The sequence below is a fragment of the Triturus cristatus genome, chromosome 8 (genome assembly GCF_964204655.1).
Source record: "Triturus cristatus chromosome 8, aTriCri1.1, whole genome shotgun sequence".
Lineage (NCBI taxonomy): Eukaryota > Metazoa > Chordata > Amphibia > Caudata > Salamandridae > Triturus > Triturus cristatus.
In genome coordinates, this window is record NC_140591.1 from 117449625 (window position 1) to 117469240 (window position 19616).

Consider the following 19616-nt stretch of genomic DNA (forward strand, 5'->3'; position numbering starts at 1 on the left):
CTGCCACCCCAGTTCAGACATGGCCATATGCAAATCAGTCTGACCCTGTGCCTCATGGGAACAGTCCAGCCCGAACTGCCAAGCCATGTCTTCCCTGGACCGGAAACAAGCTTCCTAGGACCGGTTTCTGGCATTTCAGCCGTCTTCAGCCAGGCTTGCTTGGATCCAGTGGCAAAGTGAGCAAGGGACTCACGTGTGAGCATACCCTGCCAACTTATGGTGAACAAAGCAAAAACCAAAGGAAATGATGGACGGAGTGTTGAACATTGCAAGCACTCACCCCCAGTCAACTGATCTGGGTTTAATCCATCACCGTTCTTTAGCCCACTCTGCCACCCCAGTTCAGACATGGCCATATGCAAATCAGTCTGACCCTGTGCCTCATGGGAACAGTCCAGCCCGAACTGCCAAGCCATGTCTTCCCTGGACCGGAAACAAGCTTCCTAGGACCGGTTTCTGGCATTTTAGCCGTCTTCAGCCAGGCTTGCTTGGATCCAGTGGCAAAGTGAGCAAGGGACTCACGTCTGAGCATACCCTGCCAACTTATGGTGAACAAAGCAAAAACCAAAGGAAATGATGGACGGAGTGTTGAACATTGCAAGCACTCACCCCCAGTCAACTGATCTGGGTTTAATCCATCACCGTTCTTTAGCCCACTCTGCCACCCCAGGTCAGACATGGCCATAGGCAAATCAGTCTGACCCTGTGCCTCATGGGAACAGACCAGCCCGAACTGCCAAGCCATGTCTTCCCTGGACCGGAAACAAGCTTCCTAGGACCGGTTTCTGGCATTTCAGCCGTCTTCAGCCAGGCTTGCTTGGATCCAGTGGCAAAGTGAGCAAGGGACTCACGTCTGAGCATACCCTGCCAACTTATGGTGAACAAAGCAAAAACCAAAGGAAATGATGGACGGAGTGATGAACATTGCAAGCACTCACCCCCATTCAACTGATCTGGGTTTAATCCATCACCGTTCTTTAGCCCACTCTGCCACCCCAGTTCAGACATGGCCATATGCAAATCAGTCTGACCCTGTGCCTCATGGGAACAGTCCAGCCCGAACTGCCAAGCCATGTCTTCCCTGGACCGGAAACAAGCTTCCTAGGACCGGTTTCTGGCATTTCAGCCGTCTTCAGCCAGGCTTGCTTGGATCCAGTGGCAAAGTGAGCAAGGGACTCACGTCTGAGCATACCCTGCCAACTTATGGTGAACAAAGCAAAAACCAAAGGAAATGATGGACGGAGTGTTGAACATTGCAAGCACTCACCCCCAGTCAACTGATCTGGGTTTAATCCATCACCGTTCTTTAGCCCACTCTGCCACCCCAGTTCAGACATGGCCATATGCAAATCAGTCTGACCCTGTGCCTCATGGGAACAGTCCAGCCCGAACTGCCAAGCCATGTCTTCCCTGGACGAAAACTAGCTTCCTAGGACCGGTTTCTGTCATTTCAGCCGTCTTCAGCCAGGCTTGCTTGGATCCAGTGGCAAAGTGAGCAAGGGACTCACGTCTGAGCATACCCTGCCAACTTATGGTGAACAAAGCAAAAACCAAAGGAAATGATGGACGGAGTGTTGAACATTGCAAGCACTCACCCCCAGTCAACTGATCTGGGTTTAATCCATCACCGTTCTTTAGCCCACTCTGCCACCCCAGTTCAGACATGGCCATATGCAAATCAGTCTGACCCTGTGCCTCATGGGAACAGTCCAGCCCGAACTGCCAAGCCATGTCTTCCTTGGACCGGAAACAAGCTTCCTAGAACCGGTTTCTGGCATTTCAGCCGTCTTCAGCCAGGCTTGCTTGGATCCAGTGGCAAAGTGAGCAAGGGACTCACGTCTGAGCATACCCTGCCAACTTATGGTGAACAAAGCAAAAACCAAAGGAAATGATGGACGGAGTGTTGAACATTGCAAGCACTCACCCCCAGTCAACTGATCTGGGTTTAATCCATCACCGTTCTTTAGCCCACTCTGCCACCCCAGTTCAGACATGGCCATATGCAAATCAGTCTGACCCTGTGCCTCTTGGGAACAGTCCAGCCCGAACTGCCAAGCCAAGTCTTCCCTGGACCGGAAAAAAGCTTCCTAGGACCGGTTTCTGGCATTTCAGCCGTCTTCAGCCAGGCTTGCTTGGATCCAGTGGTAAAGTGAGCAAGGTACTCACGTCTGAGCATACCCTGCAAACTTATGGTGAACAAAGCAAAAACCAAAGGAAATGATGGACGGAGTGTTGAACATTGCAAGCACTCACCCCCAGTCAACTGATCTGGGTTTAATCCATCACCGTTCTTTAGCCTACTCTGCCACCCCAGTTCAGACATGGCCATATGCAAATCAGTCTGACCCTGTGCCTCATGGGAACAGTCCAGCCCGAACTGCCAAGCCATGTCTTCCCTGGACCGGAAACAAGCTTCCTAGGACCGGTTTCTGGCATTTCAGCCGTCTTCAGCCAGGCTTGCTTGGATCCAGTGGCAAAGTGAGCAAGGGTCTCACGTCTGAGCATACCCTGCCAACTTATGGTGAACAAAGCAAAAACCAAAGGAAATGATGGACGGAGTGTTGAACATTGCAAGCACTCACCCCCAGTCAACTGATCTGGGTTTAATCCATCACCGTTCTTTAGCCCACTCTGCCACCCCAGTTCAGACATGGCCATATGCAAATCAGTCTGACCCTGTGCCTCATGGGAACAGTCCAGCCCGAACTGCCAAGCCATGTCTTCCCTGGACCGGAAACAAGCTTCCTAGGACCGGTTTCTGGCATTTCAGCCGTCTTCAGCCAGGCTTGCTTGGATCCAGTGGCAAAGTGAGCAAGGGACTCACGTCTGAGCATGCCCTGCCAACTTATGGTGAACAAAGCAAAAACCAAAGGAAATGATGGACGGAGTGTTGAACATTGCAAGCACTCACCCCCAGTCAACTGATCTGGGTTTAATCCATCACCGTTCTTTAGCCCACTCTGCCACCCCAGTTCAGACATGGCCATATGCAAATCAGTCTGACCCTGTGCCTCATGGGAACAGTCCAGCCCGAACTGCCAAGCCATGTCTTCCCTGGACCGGAAACAAGCTTCCTAGGACCGGTTTCTGTCATTTCAGCCGTCTTCAGCCAGGCTTGCTTGGATCCAGTGGCAAAGTGAGCAAGGGACTCACGTCTGAGCATACCCTGCCAACTTATGGTGAACAAAGCAAAAACCAAAGGAAATGATGGACGGAGTGTTGAACATTGCAAGCACTCACCCCCAGTCAACTGATCTGGGTTTTATCCATCACCGTTCTTTAGCCTACTCTGCCACCCCAGTTCAGACATGGCCATATGCAAATCAGTCTGACCCTGTGCCTCATGGGAACAGTCCAGCCCGAACTGCCAAGCCATGTCTTCCCTGGACCGGAAACAAGCCTCCTAGAACCGGTTTCTGGTATTTCAGCCGTCTTCAGCCAGGCTTGCTTGGATCCAGTGGCAAAGTGAGCAAGGGACTCACGTCTGAGCATACCCTGCCAACTTATGGTGAACAAAGCAAAAACCAAAGGAAATGATGGACGGAGTGTTGAACATTGCAAGCACTCACCCCCAGTCAACTGATCTGGGTTTAATCCATCACCGTTCTTTAGCCCACTCTGCCACCACAGTTCAGACATGGCCATATGCAAATGAGTCTGACCCTGTGCCTCATGGGAACAGTCCAGCCCGAACTGCCAAGCCATGTCTTCCCTGGACCGGAAACAAGCTTCCTAGGACCGGTTTCTGGCATTTCAGCCGTCTTCAGCCAGGCTTGCTTGGATCCAGTGTAAGGGTGGGCGTAGTTCGCGAAGTAGCACTTCGCGAAGCTACGCAAAGTGAAGTTCGCACTACGCGAGCTACGCGTAGCACTTCGCGAACTGCGAAGTAACATGTTCGCACTGTGCAAGATGTTGTTTTCAATGATTGCACAGTGCGGACAAGCAACCGGCACTGTGCAATCATTGAAAATGGCATCTTGCACAGTGCGAGCTGTAGTTTTCTGCTGCTCGAGTAGATTTTTACTCGAGCTGCAGCTTTCTCAACGCGAACTGGTAGTTTCTCATCGCGAGCGGTCGCGAGCATACGCGACCCCTCGCAATGAGAAACCTGACCTTCTCGCGTTGGGAATCTCGCCGGGAGGTTTACTTTCCATGCTCGCGATCGCGAACAAGGAAAAAGTCTCGCCAGGATGTCATTTTGCTTGCTCGCGGTCGCCAACTTGACGTTGAGGACCGCGAGCAAGCATAAAATGACCGCAGCACTACGCAACACTACGCTACGCGTGTTCGCACTGTGCTACGTGCAGTTCACGTAGTGCGAAGTAGCGCGAACTTCGCAAACTACGCGAGCGTAGCGTAGTGCTTCGCCCAGGCCTAATCCAGTGGCAAAGTGAGCAAGGGACTCACGTCTGAGCATACCCTGCAAACTTATGGTGAACAAAGCAAAAACCAAAGGAAATGATGGACGGAGTGTTGAACATTGCAAGCACTCACCCCCAGTCAACTGATCTGGGTTTAATCCATCACCGTTCTTTAGCCTACTCTGCCACCCCAGTTCAGACATGGCCATATGCAAATCAGTCTGACCCTGTGCCTCATGGGAACAGTCCAGCCCGAACTGCCAAGCCATGTTTTCCCTGGACCGGAAACAAGCTTCCTAGGACCGGTTTCTGGCATTTCAGCCGTCTTCAGCCAGGCTTGCTTGGATCCAGTGGCAAAGTGAGCAAGGGACTCACGTCTGAGCATACCCTGCCAACTTATGGTGAACAAAGCAAAAACCAAAGGAAATAATGGACGGAGTGTTGAACATTGCAAGCACTAACCCCCAGTCAACTGATCTGGGTTTAATCCATCACCGTTCTTTAGCCCACTCTGTCACCCCTGTTCAGACATGGCCATATGCAAATCAGTCTGACCCTGTGCCTCATGGGAACAGTCCAGCCCGAACTGCCAAGCCCTGTCTTCCCTGGACCGGAAACAAGCTTCCTAGGACACCGACGGTTTCTGGCATTTCAGCCGTCTTCAGCCAGGCTTGCTTGGATGCAGTGGCAAAGTGAGCAAGGGACTCACATCTGAGCATACCCTGCCAACTTATGGTGAACAAAGCAAAAACCAAAGAAAATGATGGACGGAGTGTTGAACATTGCAAGCACTCACCCCCAGTCAACTGATCTGGGTTTAATCCATCACCGTTCTTTAGCCCACTCTGCCACCCCAGTTAAGACATGGCCATATGCAAATCAGTCTGACCCTGTGCCTCATGGGAACAGTCCAGCCCGAACTGCCAAGCCATGTCTTCCCTGGACCGGAAACAAGCTTCCTAGGACCGGATTCTGGCATTTCAGCCGTCTTCAGCCAGGATCCAGTGGCAAAGTGAGCAAGGGACTCACGTCTGAGCATGCCCTGCCAACTTATGGTGAACAAAGCAAAAAACCAAAGGAAATGATGGACGGAGTGTTGAACATTGCAAGCACTCACCCCCAGTCAACTGATCTGGCTATAATCCATCACCGTTCTTTAGCCCACTCTGCCACCCCAGTTCAGACATGGCCATATGCAAATCAGTCTGACCCTGTGCCTCATGGGAACAGTCCAGCCCGAACTGCCAAGGCATGTCTTCCCTGGACCGGAAACAAGCTTCCTAGGACCGGTTTCTGTCATTTCAGCCGTCTTCAGCCAGGCTTGCTTGGATCCAGTGGCAAAGTGAGCAAGGGACTCACGTCTGAGCATACCCTGCCAACTTATGCTGAACAAAGCAAAAACCAAAGGAAATGATGGACGGAGTGTTGAACATTGCAAGCACTCACCCCCAGTCAACTGATCTGGGTTTAATCCATCACCGTTCTTTAGCCCACTCTGCCACCCCAGTTCAGACATGGCCATATGCAAATCAGTCTGACCCTGTGCCTCATGGGAACAGTCCAGCCCGAACTGCCAAGCCATGTCTTCCCTGGACCGGAAACAAGCTTCCTAGGACCGGTTTCTGGCATTTCAGCCGTCTTCAGCCAGGCTTGCTTGGATCCAGTGGCAAAGTGAGCAAGGGACTCACGTCTGAGCATACCCTGCCAACTTATGGTGAACAAAGCAAAAACCAAAGGAAATGATGGACGGAGTGTTGAACATTGCAAGCACTCACCCCCAGTCAACTGATCTGGGTTTAATCCATCACCGTTCTTTAGCCCACTCTGCCACCCCAGTTCAGACATGGCCATATGCAAATCAGTCTGACCCTGTGCCTCATGGGAACAGTCCAGCCCGAACTGCCAAGCCATGTCTTCCCTGGACCGGAAACAAGCTTCCTAGGACCGGTTTCTGGCATTTTAGCCGTCTTCAGCCAGGCTTGCTTGGATCCAGTGGCAAAGTGAGCAAGGGACTCACGTCTGAGCATACCCTGCCAACTTATGGTGAACAAAGCAAAAACCAAAGGAAATGATGGACGGAGTGTTGAACATTGCAAGCACTCACCCCCAGTCAACTGATCTGGGTTTAATCCATCACCGTTCTTTAGCCCACTCTGCCACCCCAGGTCAGACATGGCCATAGGCAAATCAGTCTGACCCTGTGCCTCATGGGAACAGTCCAGCCCGAACTGCCAAGCCATGTCTTCTCTGGACCGGAAACAAGCTTCCTAGGACCGGTTTCTGGCATTTCAGCCGTCTTCAGCCAGGCTTGCTTGGATCCAGTGGCAAAGTGAGCAAGGGACTCACGTCTGAGCATACCCTGCCAACTTATGGTGAACAAAGCAAAAACCAAAGGAAATGATGGACGGAGTGTTGAACATTGCAAGCACTCACCCCCAGTCAACTGATCTGGGTTTAATCCATCACCGTTCTTTAGCCCACTCTGCCACCCCAGTTCAGACATGGCCATATGCAAATCAGTCTGACCCTGTGCCTCATGGGAACAGTCCAGCCCGAACTGCCAAGCCATGTCTTCCCTGGACCGGAAACAAGCTTCCTAGGACCGGTTTCTGTCATTTCAGCCGTCTTCAGCCAGGCTTGCTTGGATCCAGTGGCAAAGTGAGCAAGGGACTCAAGTCTGAGCATACCCTGCCAACTTATGGTGAACAAAGCAAAAACCAAAGGAAATTATGGACGGAGTGTTGAACATTGCAAGCACTCACCCCCAGTCAACTGATCTGGGTTTAATCCATCACCGTTCTTTAGCCCACTCTGCCACCCCAGTTCAGACATGGCCATATGCAAATCAGTCTGACCCTGTGCCTCATGGGAACAGTCCAGCCCGAACTGCCAAGCCATGTCTTCCTTGGAACGGAAACAAGCTTCCTAGAACCGGTTTCTGGCATTTCAGCCGTCTTCAGCCAGGCTTGCTTGGATCCAGTGGCAAAGTGAGCAAGGGACTCACGTCTGAGCATACCCTGCCAACTTATGGTGAACAAAGCAAAAACCAAAGGAAATGATGGACGGAGTGTTGAACATTGCAAGCACTCACCCCCAGTCAACTGATCTGGGTTTAATCCATCACCGTTCTTTAGCCCACTCTGCCACCCCAGTTCAGACATGGCCATATGCAAATCAGTCTGACCCTGTGCCTCTTGGGAACAGTCCAGCCCGAACTGCCAAGCCAAGTCTTCCCTGGACCGGAAACACGCTTCCTAGGACCGGTTTCTGGCATTTCAGCCGTCTTCAGCCAGGCTTGCTTGGATCCAGTGGTAAAGTGAGCAAGGTACTCACGTCTGAGCATACCCTGCAAACTTATGGTGAACAAAGCAAAAACCAAAGGAAATGATGGACGGAGTGTTGAACATTGCAAGCACTCACCCCCAGTCAACTGATCTGGGTTTAATCCATCACCGTTCTTTAGCCTACTCTGCCACCCCAGTTCAGACATGGCCATATGCAAATCAGTCTGACCCTGTGCCTCATGGGAACAGTCCAGCCCGAACTGCCAAGCCATGTCTTCCCTGGACCGGAAACAAGCTTCCTAGGACCGGTTTCTGGCATTTCAGCCGTCTTCAGCCAGGCTTGCTTGGATCCAGTGGCAAAGTGAGCAAGGGTCTCACGTCTGAGCATACCTTGCCAACTTATGGTGAACAAAGCAAAAACCAAAGGAAATGATGGACGGAGTGTTGAACATTGCAAGCACTCACCCCCAGTCAACTGATCTGGGTTTAATCCATCACCGTTCTTTAGCCCACTCTGCCACCCCAGTTCAGACATGGCCATATGCAAATCAGTCTGACCCTGTGCCTCATGGGAACAGTCCAGCCCGAACTGCCAAGCCCTGTCTTCCCTGGACCGGAAACAAGCTTCCTAGGACCGGTTTCTGGCATTTCAGCCGTCTTCAGCCAGGCTTGCTTGGATGCAGTGGCAAAGTGAGCAAGGGACTCACGTCTGAGCATACCCTGCCAACTTATGGTGAACAAAGCAAAAACCAAAGAAAATGATGGACGGAGTGTTGAACATTGCAAGCACTCACCCCCAGTCAACTGATCTGGGTTTAATCCATCACCGTTCTTTAGCCCACTCTGCCACCCCAGTTCAGACATGGCCATATGCAAATCAGTCTGACCCTGTGCCTCTTGGGAACAGTCCAGCCCGAACTGCCAAGCCAAGTCTTCCCTGGACCGGAAACAAGCTTCCTAGGACCGGTTTCTGGCATTTCAGCCGTCTTCAGCCAGGCTTGCTTGGATCCAGTGGTAAAGTGAGCAAGGTACTCACGTCTGAGCATACCCTGCAAACTTATGGTGAACAAAGCAAAAACCAAAGGAAATGATGGACGGAGTGTTGAACATTGCAAGCACTCACCCCCAGTCAACTGATCTGGGTTTAATCCATCACCGTTCTTTAGCCCACTCTGCCACCCCAGTTCAGACATGGCCATATGCAAATCAGTCTGACCCTGTGCCTCATGGGAACAGTCCAGCCCGAACTGCCAAGCCCTGTCTTCCCTGGACCAGAAACAAGCTTCCTAGGACCGGTTTCTGGCATTTCAGCCGTCTTCAGCCAGGCTTGCTTGGATGCAGTGGCAAAGTGAGCAAGGGACTCACGTCTGAGCATACCCTGCCAACTTATGGTGAACAAAGCAAAAACCAAAGAAAATGATGGACGGAGTGTTGAACATTGCAAGCACTCACCCCCAGTCAACTGATCTGGGTTTAATCCATCACCGTTCTTTAGCCCACTCTGCCACCCCAGTTCAGACATGGCCATATGCAAATCAGTCTGACCCTGTGCCTCATGGGAACAGTCCAGCCCGAACTGCCAAGCCATGTCTTCCCTGGACCGGAAACAAGCTTCCTAGAACCGGTTTCTGGTATTTCAGCCGTCTTCAGCCAGGCTTGCTTGGATCCAGTGTAAGGGTGGGCGTAGTTCGCGAAGTAGCACTTCGCGAAGCTACGCAAAGTGAAGTTCGCACTACGCGAGCTACGCGTAGCACTTCGCGAACTGCGAAGTAACATGTTCGCACTGTGCAAGATGTTGTTTTCAATGATTGCACAGTGCGGACAAGCAACCGGCACTGTGCAATCATTGAAAATGGCATCTTGCACAGTGCGAGCTGTAGTTTTCTGCTGCTCGAGTAGATTTTTACTCGAGCTGCAGCTTTCTCAACGCGAACTGGTAGTTTCTCATCGCGAGCGGTCGCAAGCATACGCGACCCCTCGCAATGAGAAACCTGACCTTCTCGCGTTGGGAATCTCGCCGGGAGGTTTATTTTCCATGCTCGCGATCGCGAACAAGGAAAAAGTCTCGCCAGGATGTCATTTTGCTTGCTCGCGGTCGCCAACTTGACGTTGAGGACCGCGAGCAAGCAAAAAATGACCGCAGCACTACGCAACACTACGCTACGCGTGTTCGCACTGTGCTACGTGCAGTTCACGTAGTGGGAAGTAGCGCGAACTTCGCAAACTACGCAAGCGTAGCGTAGTGCTTCGCCCAGGCCTAATCCAGTGGCAAAGTGAGCAAGGGACTCACGTCTGAGCATACCCTGCAAACTTATGGTGAACAAAGCAAAAACCAAAGGAAATGATGGACGGAGTGTTGAACATTGCAAGCACTCACCCCCAGTCAACTGATCTGGGTTTAATCCATCACCGTTCTTTAGCCCACTCTGCCACCCCAGTTCAGACATGGCCATATGCAAATCAGTCTGACCCTGTGCCTCATGGGAACAGTCCAGCCCGAACTGCCAAGCCATGTCTTCCCTGGACCGGAAACAAGCTTCCTAGGACCGGTTTCTGTCATTTCAGCCGTCTTCAGCCAGGCTTGCTTGGATCCAGTGGCAAAGTGAGCAAGGGACTCACGTCTGAGCATACCCTGCCAACTTATGGTGAACAAAGCAAAAACCAAAGGAAATGATGGACGGAGTGTTGAACATTGCAAGCACTCACCCCCAGTCAACTGATCTGGGTTTTATCCATCACCGTTCTTTAGCCCACTCTGCCACCCCAGTTCAGACATGGCCATATGCAAATCAGTTTGACCCTGTGCCTCATGGGAACAGTCCAGCCCGAACTGCCAAGCCATGTCTTCCCTGGACCGGAAACAAGCTTCCTAGAACCGGTTTCTGGTATTTCAGCCGTCTTCAGCCAGGCTTGCTTGGATCCAGTGGCAAAGTGAGCAAGGGACTCACGTCTGAGCATACCCTGCCAACTTATGGTGAACAAAGCAAAAACCAAAGGAAATGATGGACGGAGTGTTGAACATTGCAAGCACTCACCCCCAGTCAACTGATCTGGGTTTAATCCATCACCGTTCTTTAGCACACTCTGCCACCACAGTTCAGACATGGCCATATGCAAATCAGTCTGACCCTGTGCCTCATGGGAACAGTCCAGCCCGAACTGCCAAGCCATGTCTTCCCTGGACCGGAAACAAGCTTCCTAGGACCGGTTTCTGGCATTTCAGCCGTCTTCAGCCAGGCTTGCTTGAATCCAGTGGCAAAGTGAGCAAGGGACTCACGTCTGAGCATACCCTGCCAACTTATGGCGAACAAAGCAAAAACCAAAGGAAATGATGGACGGAGTGTTGAACATTGCAAGCACTCACCCCCAGTCAACTGATCTGGGTTTAATCCATCACTGTTCTTTAGCCCACTCTGCCACCCCAGTTCAGACATGGCCATATGCAAATAAGTCTGACCCTGTGCCTCATGGGAACAGTCCAGCCCGAACTGCCAAGCCATGTCTTCCCTGGACCGGAAACAAGCTTCCTAGGACCGGTTTCTGGCATTTCAGCCGTCTTCAGACAGGCTTGCTTAATTCCAGTGGCAAAGTGAGCAAGGGACTCACGTCTGAGCATACCCTGCCAACTTATGGCGAACAAAGCAAAAACCAAAGGAAATGATAGACGGAGTGTTGAACATTGCAAGCACTCACCCCCAGTCAACTGATCTGGGTTTAATCCATCACCGTTCTTTAGCACACTCTGCCACCCCAGTTCAGACATGGCCATATGCAAATCAGTCTGACCCTGTGCCTCATGGGAACAGTCCAGCCCGAACTGCCAAGCCATGTCTTCCCTGGACCGGAAACAAGCTTCCTAGGACCGGTTTCTGGCATTTCAGCCGTCTTCAGCCAGGCTTGCTTGAATCCAGTGGCAAGGTGAGCAAGGGACTCACGTCTGAGCATACCCTGCCAACTTATGGCGAACAAAGCAAAAACCAAAGGAAATGATGGACGGAGTGTTGAACATTGCAAGCACTCACCCCCAGTCAACTGATCTGGGTTTAATCCAACACCGTTCTTTAGCCCACTCTGCCACCCCAGTCAGACATGCTACTAATACTATCACCTGAAATTAATATGCCAACATATATTTAATTAATAAAAAACTATATATATATTACATCTATATTAAAGTAAACAATATTAAATCCAACAATATTCTTAAAAACTACATTGTATACCAAAGAACAATATTCTTATCTTAGAAATTCTATTCCACAATATTTTGGTAGTCACAATATTTATGACGCTATAGATCAGTCACACAATATTTAGGATACGATATTTGTATCATTCACCATCAGAGCATCCTTAAGGCTACTCAATTGCCATCTGTTCACACTTTTTCTTTTTCTAAATATTGTGAAACTGACACAACAGAAGGCAAATATTCACACTTTTTCTTTTTCTAAATATTGTGAAACAGATACACCAGAGGGCAAATATTCCTCAGAGAGGTTACATTTTGAATTCTTTTTTTTTCTGGAGAAGTGTCTAACACCAGTGTAGTTGGTCTGTCTTCTCAGCCTTAGCTTGGGTATTCCTCATACAGTAATGACTGAAATGAGCCGAGAAAGAATTCAATTACTTATCAGTAATTCCTTTACTTTTAGACAGGTTTTGGTCTGTAGAAATAAAGATAGGGCGGTGGCTTGCTTGCCTAGAGAGCCGGGCTCACCTCTTATCCAAATAGAATGCAACGATGAAGAATAGACTGATAGTAATGGAATTAGTGGTAATTAATTGATCCATTATTGCCATGAATGTACCTTACGTTGACACCAAAAGTCAGAAAAGCTGGCTTGTAGGTGAAATTAAAACAATTATATAGAACACTCTGTGAGAAGCACCTCTAGGCATTACATTTTCAAATGGCACCTGAGTAAAGAAGTAAGTAGAACCATGTATCCCATGAGATTGGCAGGTCTCTCAGATGACCTGTAGATTGTGAATCCTGAAAGCATAGAGTATAGGTTCCTCTTGGTCCATTGTGTCCTTGCTAGGCCTTGCTTGTGTTGCAGATGGGGCTTATTGTTGGAGTCCGGTCATTTGTTCTTGTATGAAGTCGACTAAAGACATTCTAGGAACTTGCAAGGACATGAACTTGCACTTGTTGTTTCACATGGAGTCATCCATTAGTATCATAAACTCTATAGCATTTGTTTTTACCAAAAGTTATCCAATAGTATTATGAACTCTAGTGCACTGATTAGCCCACAAGGAGTTATTTGTGGGTTCTGAACTATTTTTTCAAACTCTAATGCAAGTATATTGCCACGGAAATATTGTTGTTTGATATGCTGACATCAGTGCTAGTAAATATGTATTAACCAGGGGTGAAGGGGGCCTGGCCAGGCAAGATGGCCAATCGGACGCGTGTTTGTAGCGCTCTGCTGCCCAAATAAAAAATCCAGAAACATCCTGTATGGCGCAGCCACATTCGGCATGCATGTAGTGGATCTCGGTCTATTGCCCTGATTTCTGCCCCTCCGGTGGCAGACTGGGGTCCTGTGGCCATTGGTGCTCTCTGGTGACCATGTCAGCGAGGAAGCCTGGAGGGCTACTCGGGCCTAGTGGGTGCAGCCTGCTCACTGGGCGTAGAGAGAAAGGGAGAGAAGTGACCTGCAGCCCGTGGACTGTGTTGCTGAGTGAGAACCACGGTGAGGAGGAGCTGTGGCCTGTGCAGCTTCTGAGGTGCTCCGTAGCAGCACGGAGAAAGAAGGGTGGGAGAGAAGCAACGATGGCCTGTCTGCTGCTGCTATCAGGCGATGCGATGAGGGCCGCCGGGACTGGGTGGACTGTCCTTCCCCCTTCGAGGCGCGGAGCAGGAGGAGTGCACCGCGCCCGTATTAGATTGCCGATAGGGGGACCAATGATCTGAGGGAAGCCATTTGGGGAGTGCAGAGGCTGGGAGAGAAGAAACCGCAGAATTGGGCCGTGGTAGCGGGGAGAAGTGGGTGAGTGAGGAGATGGTCCATGGTAGACCAGCAAGACGGAGACCGGGAAAGGTGCCCCTGCGCTGGAATGTGGGAGTGGCTCCATTTGAGTGCAGAGTGATGTTTCTGTCGACCTGAGGGGTGGAATTGTGTCCCTTCACAGCCCCCTATGCGGATTTGACCTATGGATTACTGCTATGATGGGGGGCTGTACGGTCCTCTGGGGGAATAACCTGGTGGTTCTGTGGAGATGTGGGTGCCGTGTGATTGAATTGGACCCACTACTCACTCTACACTGTGTCAAGTACATGGGCAACCGATTGAGAGTAGAGCTGAGCTGCGCTGCACTGCCTAGCCTGGACTGACAACTTGAGTGGACTTCCATGTATAAAGGGGATGACTCTCCCCCACCTGGGCCCCCCCCCCCAAGATGGGGGAGGATAAGGGCAACATGAGTATGCAGTACACCACTCTGCAGGGACCTAGCACGAGGGCAACAAGAATGATGGGGGTGAGGGCACCCGAATAAGACAGAGAACCATCCTGCGCTGCCCTCCTTGAGGCCATTCAGGGATCTTGAACAGGGTTAGAGAAGAAGATAGATACAGTGTCAATTGATGTGGGTCTGCTTAGTGTGGACCTCTGTAGGTTGGCAGACAGGGTCATGACTGTTGAACATTCAATCACGGACCTGGAGACTGAAGTCACAGCCCTCAAATCGCTGGTGATCCACTAGATGGCCTTGATTGTGACTCTGGAAAGTAGGGCAGAGGACATAGAAGAACGGTCACGTAGGAACAATCTTGGGTTTCTGGAGTTTCTGGAATGAGCAGAGGGTGCCTCTGTCGAAACATTCCTGGAGGACTGACTGGAAACAAAATTGACCTTAACGGACCTGTTGCCCGTGTTTGCAATTGAAAGGGCTTCAAGGCCCTTGATGGTGAGGCTGCCACTGGGTACACCTCCAAGAATCTTCAAATAAGGGATCGCAACAGCATACTGAAGGCCGCCCGTGAGGTGGGTGTAATGCGATTTGAGAATCATAAAGTCACCTTTTTTCTGGACTACACACGTAAAGTGCAAACACAAAGGAAATCCATTTTGGATGTTAAACAGACACTTAAAGCTATGAACCTCTCTTACATGCTGATGTACCCTGCATGGCGTAAAGTGATTACTAATTGCTAAACCCACTTCTTTGAGAAGGCAGACGAGGTGTGGTCCTGGTTGGAATCATGGGACTAGGTCCCTGGGCGTAAGAGGTGACTGTAAAGGTCTGAACGTGAGGGTAGACAGCAGAGGATATGACATGGGAGGGATGGTGACTCCTTCAGGTCGGAAATGCTGAGGAATCGTCTTACGCCAAGAGTACTACTTCCGCAGGATGGTACGCTGAACAGAGAGTTGGAGAGCAATGGAGAGAGGGAGCTGACCATGGATGAGGACAGTGTGACAGGGGGGTAGTGAGTGGACACTTAGGAAGACACTTGAGGCAACGCATGGAAGGGGTGGAGTTGGTACTGTACTGGGGCTCAAGATACTGTATGCCAGAAATTATGGTGGGGAATCACTGAGGTGAGAATGCACAGATTGAGATGGTAATGGAAGGAATTAATAAGAGCATCAACATGACTGGCTGTGATGTTTAGATAGGGAACGCTTGGGCAGCTGGATTGCAGCTCCTGGTGGTGTCTCATCCTCTCTGGATTGGAGGCCTGTTGGTTGTTGCCTTGCTCCTGCGCATTTAGATAGGTAGTTAATATCTAGATGGCTGTGAGGCCTTTTGGTTTGGGCCTTGTTTGTTATTGGTTCCAGGGGATAGGGAGGGGTAGGCCTGGGCGAGTGTCCTGACCAAGCATGGTGAGTAAGCACAATATGTTGTTGTTCTTTTGCTTTTACATGGGGTAGGATGTGGGGAGGGGAGAAGTTTGTTTTAACCATTCTGTTTTCTTCTGCTTCATTGATTCCGGGTAGGGGGTTATGTTGCTGGTTTGGCTGAGGGAGCTGCGCAAGGATGACGTAAGTTGATGGTTGTTGGAAGGTGCTGATAGTGGGGTGGGAGCCAGACCGGGAATGGTCATGGGCAAAAATGTCTGTGGATGCATGGCATAAAGTTATAAGATACTCACTTGGAATGTCATAGGACTCAGGGGGTATGTGAAGAGATACAAGGTGATGCCCTATTTGTGCAGACAGGGGAAAGGCATAGCATGTCTTCAGGAAACACACTTCATTGAAGAGGAGAACTTTAAACTGAGAAGGAAATGGAGGGGCATTTGTATGCATCAACATATTCAGTCCATGCCTGGAGGGTATCGATGTGGGTGGAACCTGGAGTTCCATTTAAATTGCAGAACTCTGAGGTGCATTTGAGTGGCAGATACGTCTTAGTTCAGGGACCCTTGGATGGCAAGTACCTTTTTATTTTGAATCTGTATGCATCTGACAGTGATGATAGTGACTTTTAACTGAAAGTGCAGGCGTTGGTATCGGACAGTATGGCCAGCAGTTTACTGCCGGTGGGCAATTTTAACTGTGCTGGATGTGGACCTGGACAGATGGCCTCAGAAGCATTTTACGAAGACGGCTGTGGTGGTGTCGTTGTGAATGATAATGCAGAACGTGAGTTGTGGGGACATCTAGCATCAGTACACCCAGCAGCCAGAGAATACTCATGCCACTCCCTAATGCATGGTACCTACAATTGACTGGATAGGGAGTTGGGCACTGGGGAAATAGCCTCTGCAGTAAGATCTGCCAAGTATTAGGCCTTTGCTTCTTGAGTTGTCAGGTGGGAGGTCGCTGCATGGCCCCTGTAGCTAAAGGCTACCTCCTGATGCCCTAATGGACCCAGAGTGCTGGAAAACATTGGGTAAGACATTGACGGAGCATATGGGTGGGAACTGGGCCATGATGGCTAGCAGAGCAAATGAGTGGGAGGCAATAAAGGCAGTGATATGGAGGGAATGCAGGAGTAAGGTTTATGGTATCTGGCAACAGTTGGCTGGGGAGTTGGCGAAACTGGAGGGGAGGTTGACAGACCATCATAGATGCGTGGCGTTGGACATGACTAGGAGAATGGATGTCACAAAGGCTAAACGTGTGATCAGGGAAACGTAGGATAGGCTGCACAAGTTTACTTAATTCTGCGGTTATCGACAGAGGTTGCATAGAGAGGGCATCTAGCCCAGTAGACCGCTGGCATGGCTTTTGAAAAGGGAGGCAAGTAGACTCCCCATTATGTCCTTGGGACAGTCAGGTGGGATGTTGGTGACTATGCAGGAGACGATTAACGAGGTGCTTAAGACTCACTTAGAAGGATAGTATAGTGTTGGACAGCCTTCGGAGATGGCTACAATGGTTGAGTATCTGCAACAGGTGGTCCTTCCTGTCTTCATATGGCATGGCTGTGCCCGATGGCGCACACATTTTGGGTGACTGTGAAGGGGAGACTGGAGATAGTGACTGGAGTTGTGGTGGAAGAGACACCCAACAATTTCTCCTGGGTATAATTAAGAAGACTCAGAGGTGGGCGATGCTCTGGAAGTTTTTTGCATTTGCTGCTGATAGTAGCCAAGCGTTGTATGTCAGAGGGTCCCATCGGTGACACTATGGGACAGGGATACAGTTGAATGGCCCTGGCTGAAGAGACCCACATTCGCTTGGCTAGGACAGATGACAGGGTTGGGGAAGATCTAGATACCTGGGCAAAGCTGCTGGAGGCTTTTTAGGAGGCTGAGGTGGGCGCTGGTGATCTGGATGCGAGGGACCGGAGTGAGGGTATGAGTGCACAAAGTATGCACAGGGGGGAATGAGGACATGGTGCTCACAGGGCCTGCTGCACTGCAGGGATGACGTGGCAGGTAGTGTTGAGGAGGAGGTATCGAAGAGCGATCTGGTAATTCCACAACTTAAACCCTTACGTGCGCCAGACAGCCGGGAGCCGTCCGACGTCACGGTGGGCGTGTGCGTCGGACGGCTCCCGGCCGTCCGACGCACCCACCCACGGGGGAAGCGCTGGCGCTTCCCCTGTGGGATGCCCTTTAACGTGCTCCCACCGGGGAAGGCAGGGAAAGCCCATCCCCTGCCTCCCCCTCCACGTCATTAGAGGATTCCCAACGCGGTGGAAGCCATTTGCTTCCAGTGCATTGGGAAGAGAGGGGGTAAGTTTCTCCTCGTGGGAGGGGGGGATTTAAACAAAAGAGGCATCAGGGGAAAGGAAAGGGTTTTCCTTTCCCCTGATGCTTCTTTTGTGCATTCCTGCTGCACGATCATGCAATCGTGCAGCAGGAATGCCCACTAGAACCAGGGATTTTTTTTTTCATTGCGTAATTGATTTACTGTTTGGGGGAGCGGCTCCTTAGGCAAGGGTTGCTCCCCTTATGGGGGCAATGTATTTTGGCTTTGTCTGCCCCCCTGGGACCACCAGGGAATACTTTGTGGGGATTTTCCCCTTGGGCAAGGATCATTCCTCTTTGGGGGCTATGTTTATGGCTGTCAGCCTCCATGGGGGGCAGATCTCGCATTTTTTTTTTTTTATCTAGGGCCCACTAGGCCACCAGGGATTTTTTTTTCCGGAGAGTGACCCCTTGGGCAAGGGTCGCTCTCCTTTGGGGGTTGTGTCTTGCCATGTTTGGGTCCACTAGACCACCAGAGATTTACTTGTAGGGAGTGGCCCCTTGGGCAAGGGTCGCTCCCAATTGGGGAGCATTAGTTTAGCCATTTCTGCTCCCCCGGGGGGCAGATGGGCAGATTTGTTTTTTGTATGGCCACTAGGCCACCAGGGATTTATTTGTAGGGAGTGGCCCCTTGGGCAAGGGTCGCTCCCCTTTGGGGAGCATTAACTTGGCTGTTTCTGCCCCCCTGAGGGGCAGATTGTCTGATTTCTTTTTTTGTATGGCCACTAGGCCGCCAGGGTTTGTTCTTTTTTATGTTGGGGAGCGGCCCCTTGAACAGGTGTCGCTCCCCTTTATGGGAGGATGATTGTGGCCATTTCTGTCGTCTTTGGGTGGCAGATTAGCAGTATGCTTTGTAGGCCCATCTGCCCCCAAGGGGGGCAGAAGCCACTAGACAACAGGGGTTTTAATAATTTTGTGTTGGGGAGTGACCTCAAGGGCAAGGGTTGCTCCCCTTTTACGGGGGTGAATATTTTATTTATACTCTTAGGCCCACCTACACCTTAGCTTAGCTGGTGGATTGTGTGTGGACTGGTGCATTATTTGCAAATGTGATTGTAATGTTTTTTTTCCTTCTTTTTCTTCTAGTGTAAAGCTTTTGATTTCTGTTTGCGGTTTCGGCAGTGGTTGTTCTGCAGTTTGGCGTATTTGCATTTTTTTGGTAAGAAAAACATTTTTGTTGTATTTACTCCAAATGAGTATTATTGTCATGCATGAATGAATGTTTTTGTTAGTGGTGTCATAATGGCAGCATATTTAGTTAGTGGTTTGAGCATGAAATTCTTTGTGATGTGTTTTGCATTGGCTTATGTGTAATTTTCTTTTCTTTTTCTTTTTAGTGGGATATTTTTGATCTTTACTGTGTCTGTGCAGAGTAGGTGGTGGTGAGTCTAGGTGCTTCTGGCAAGTGAGTGGTATAGTGTTGGAGTATATAGGTCTTTGTGATAAAGCTAAATATTGTTTATTTCTTTTTTTACAAAGGGTTTGTTGTTGTTGACTTGTTTGACAAGTTACCTTTATTAGTAAGCATTATGGCTAGCCGTAGAATTACTGCTCAGCAGGTGGTTGGTATGCTTCTTGAATCTTCCTCTGAGCAGGATTATGACACCGACAGTGCGTCTGAGGGAGAGGAGGAAGGGGAGGCAGTGAGTTTTCTACCCACACGGAATCATCGGATGATGAAGCTACTCTCAGTGCAGATGAAGCTACTCTCAGTGCGGATGAAGTACCTGTTTTAGAGGGGGACACTGATGTGCCGATGGTGCAGCAAGAGACATCGGTATTGCAGCCTGAGGCTGCAAGGCTTCCTACTGGAAG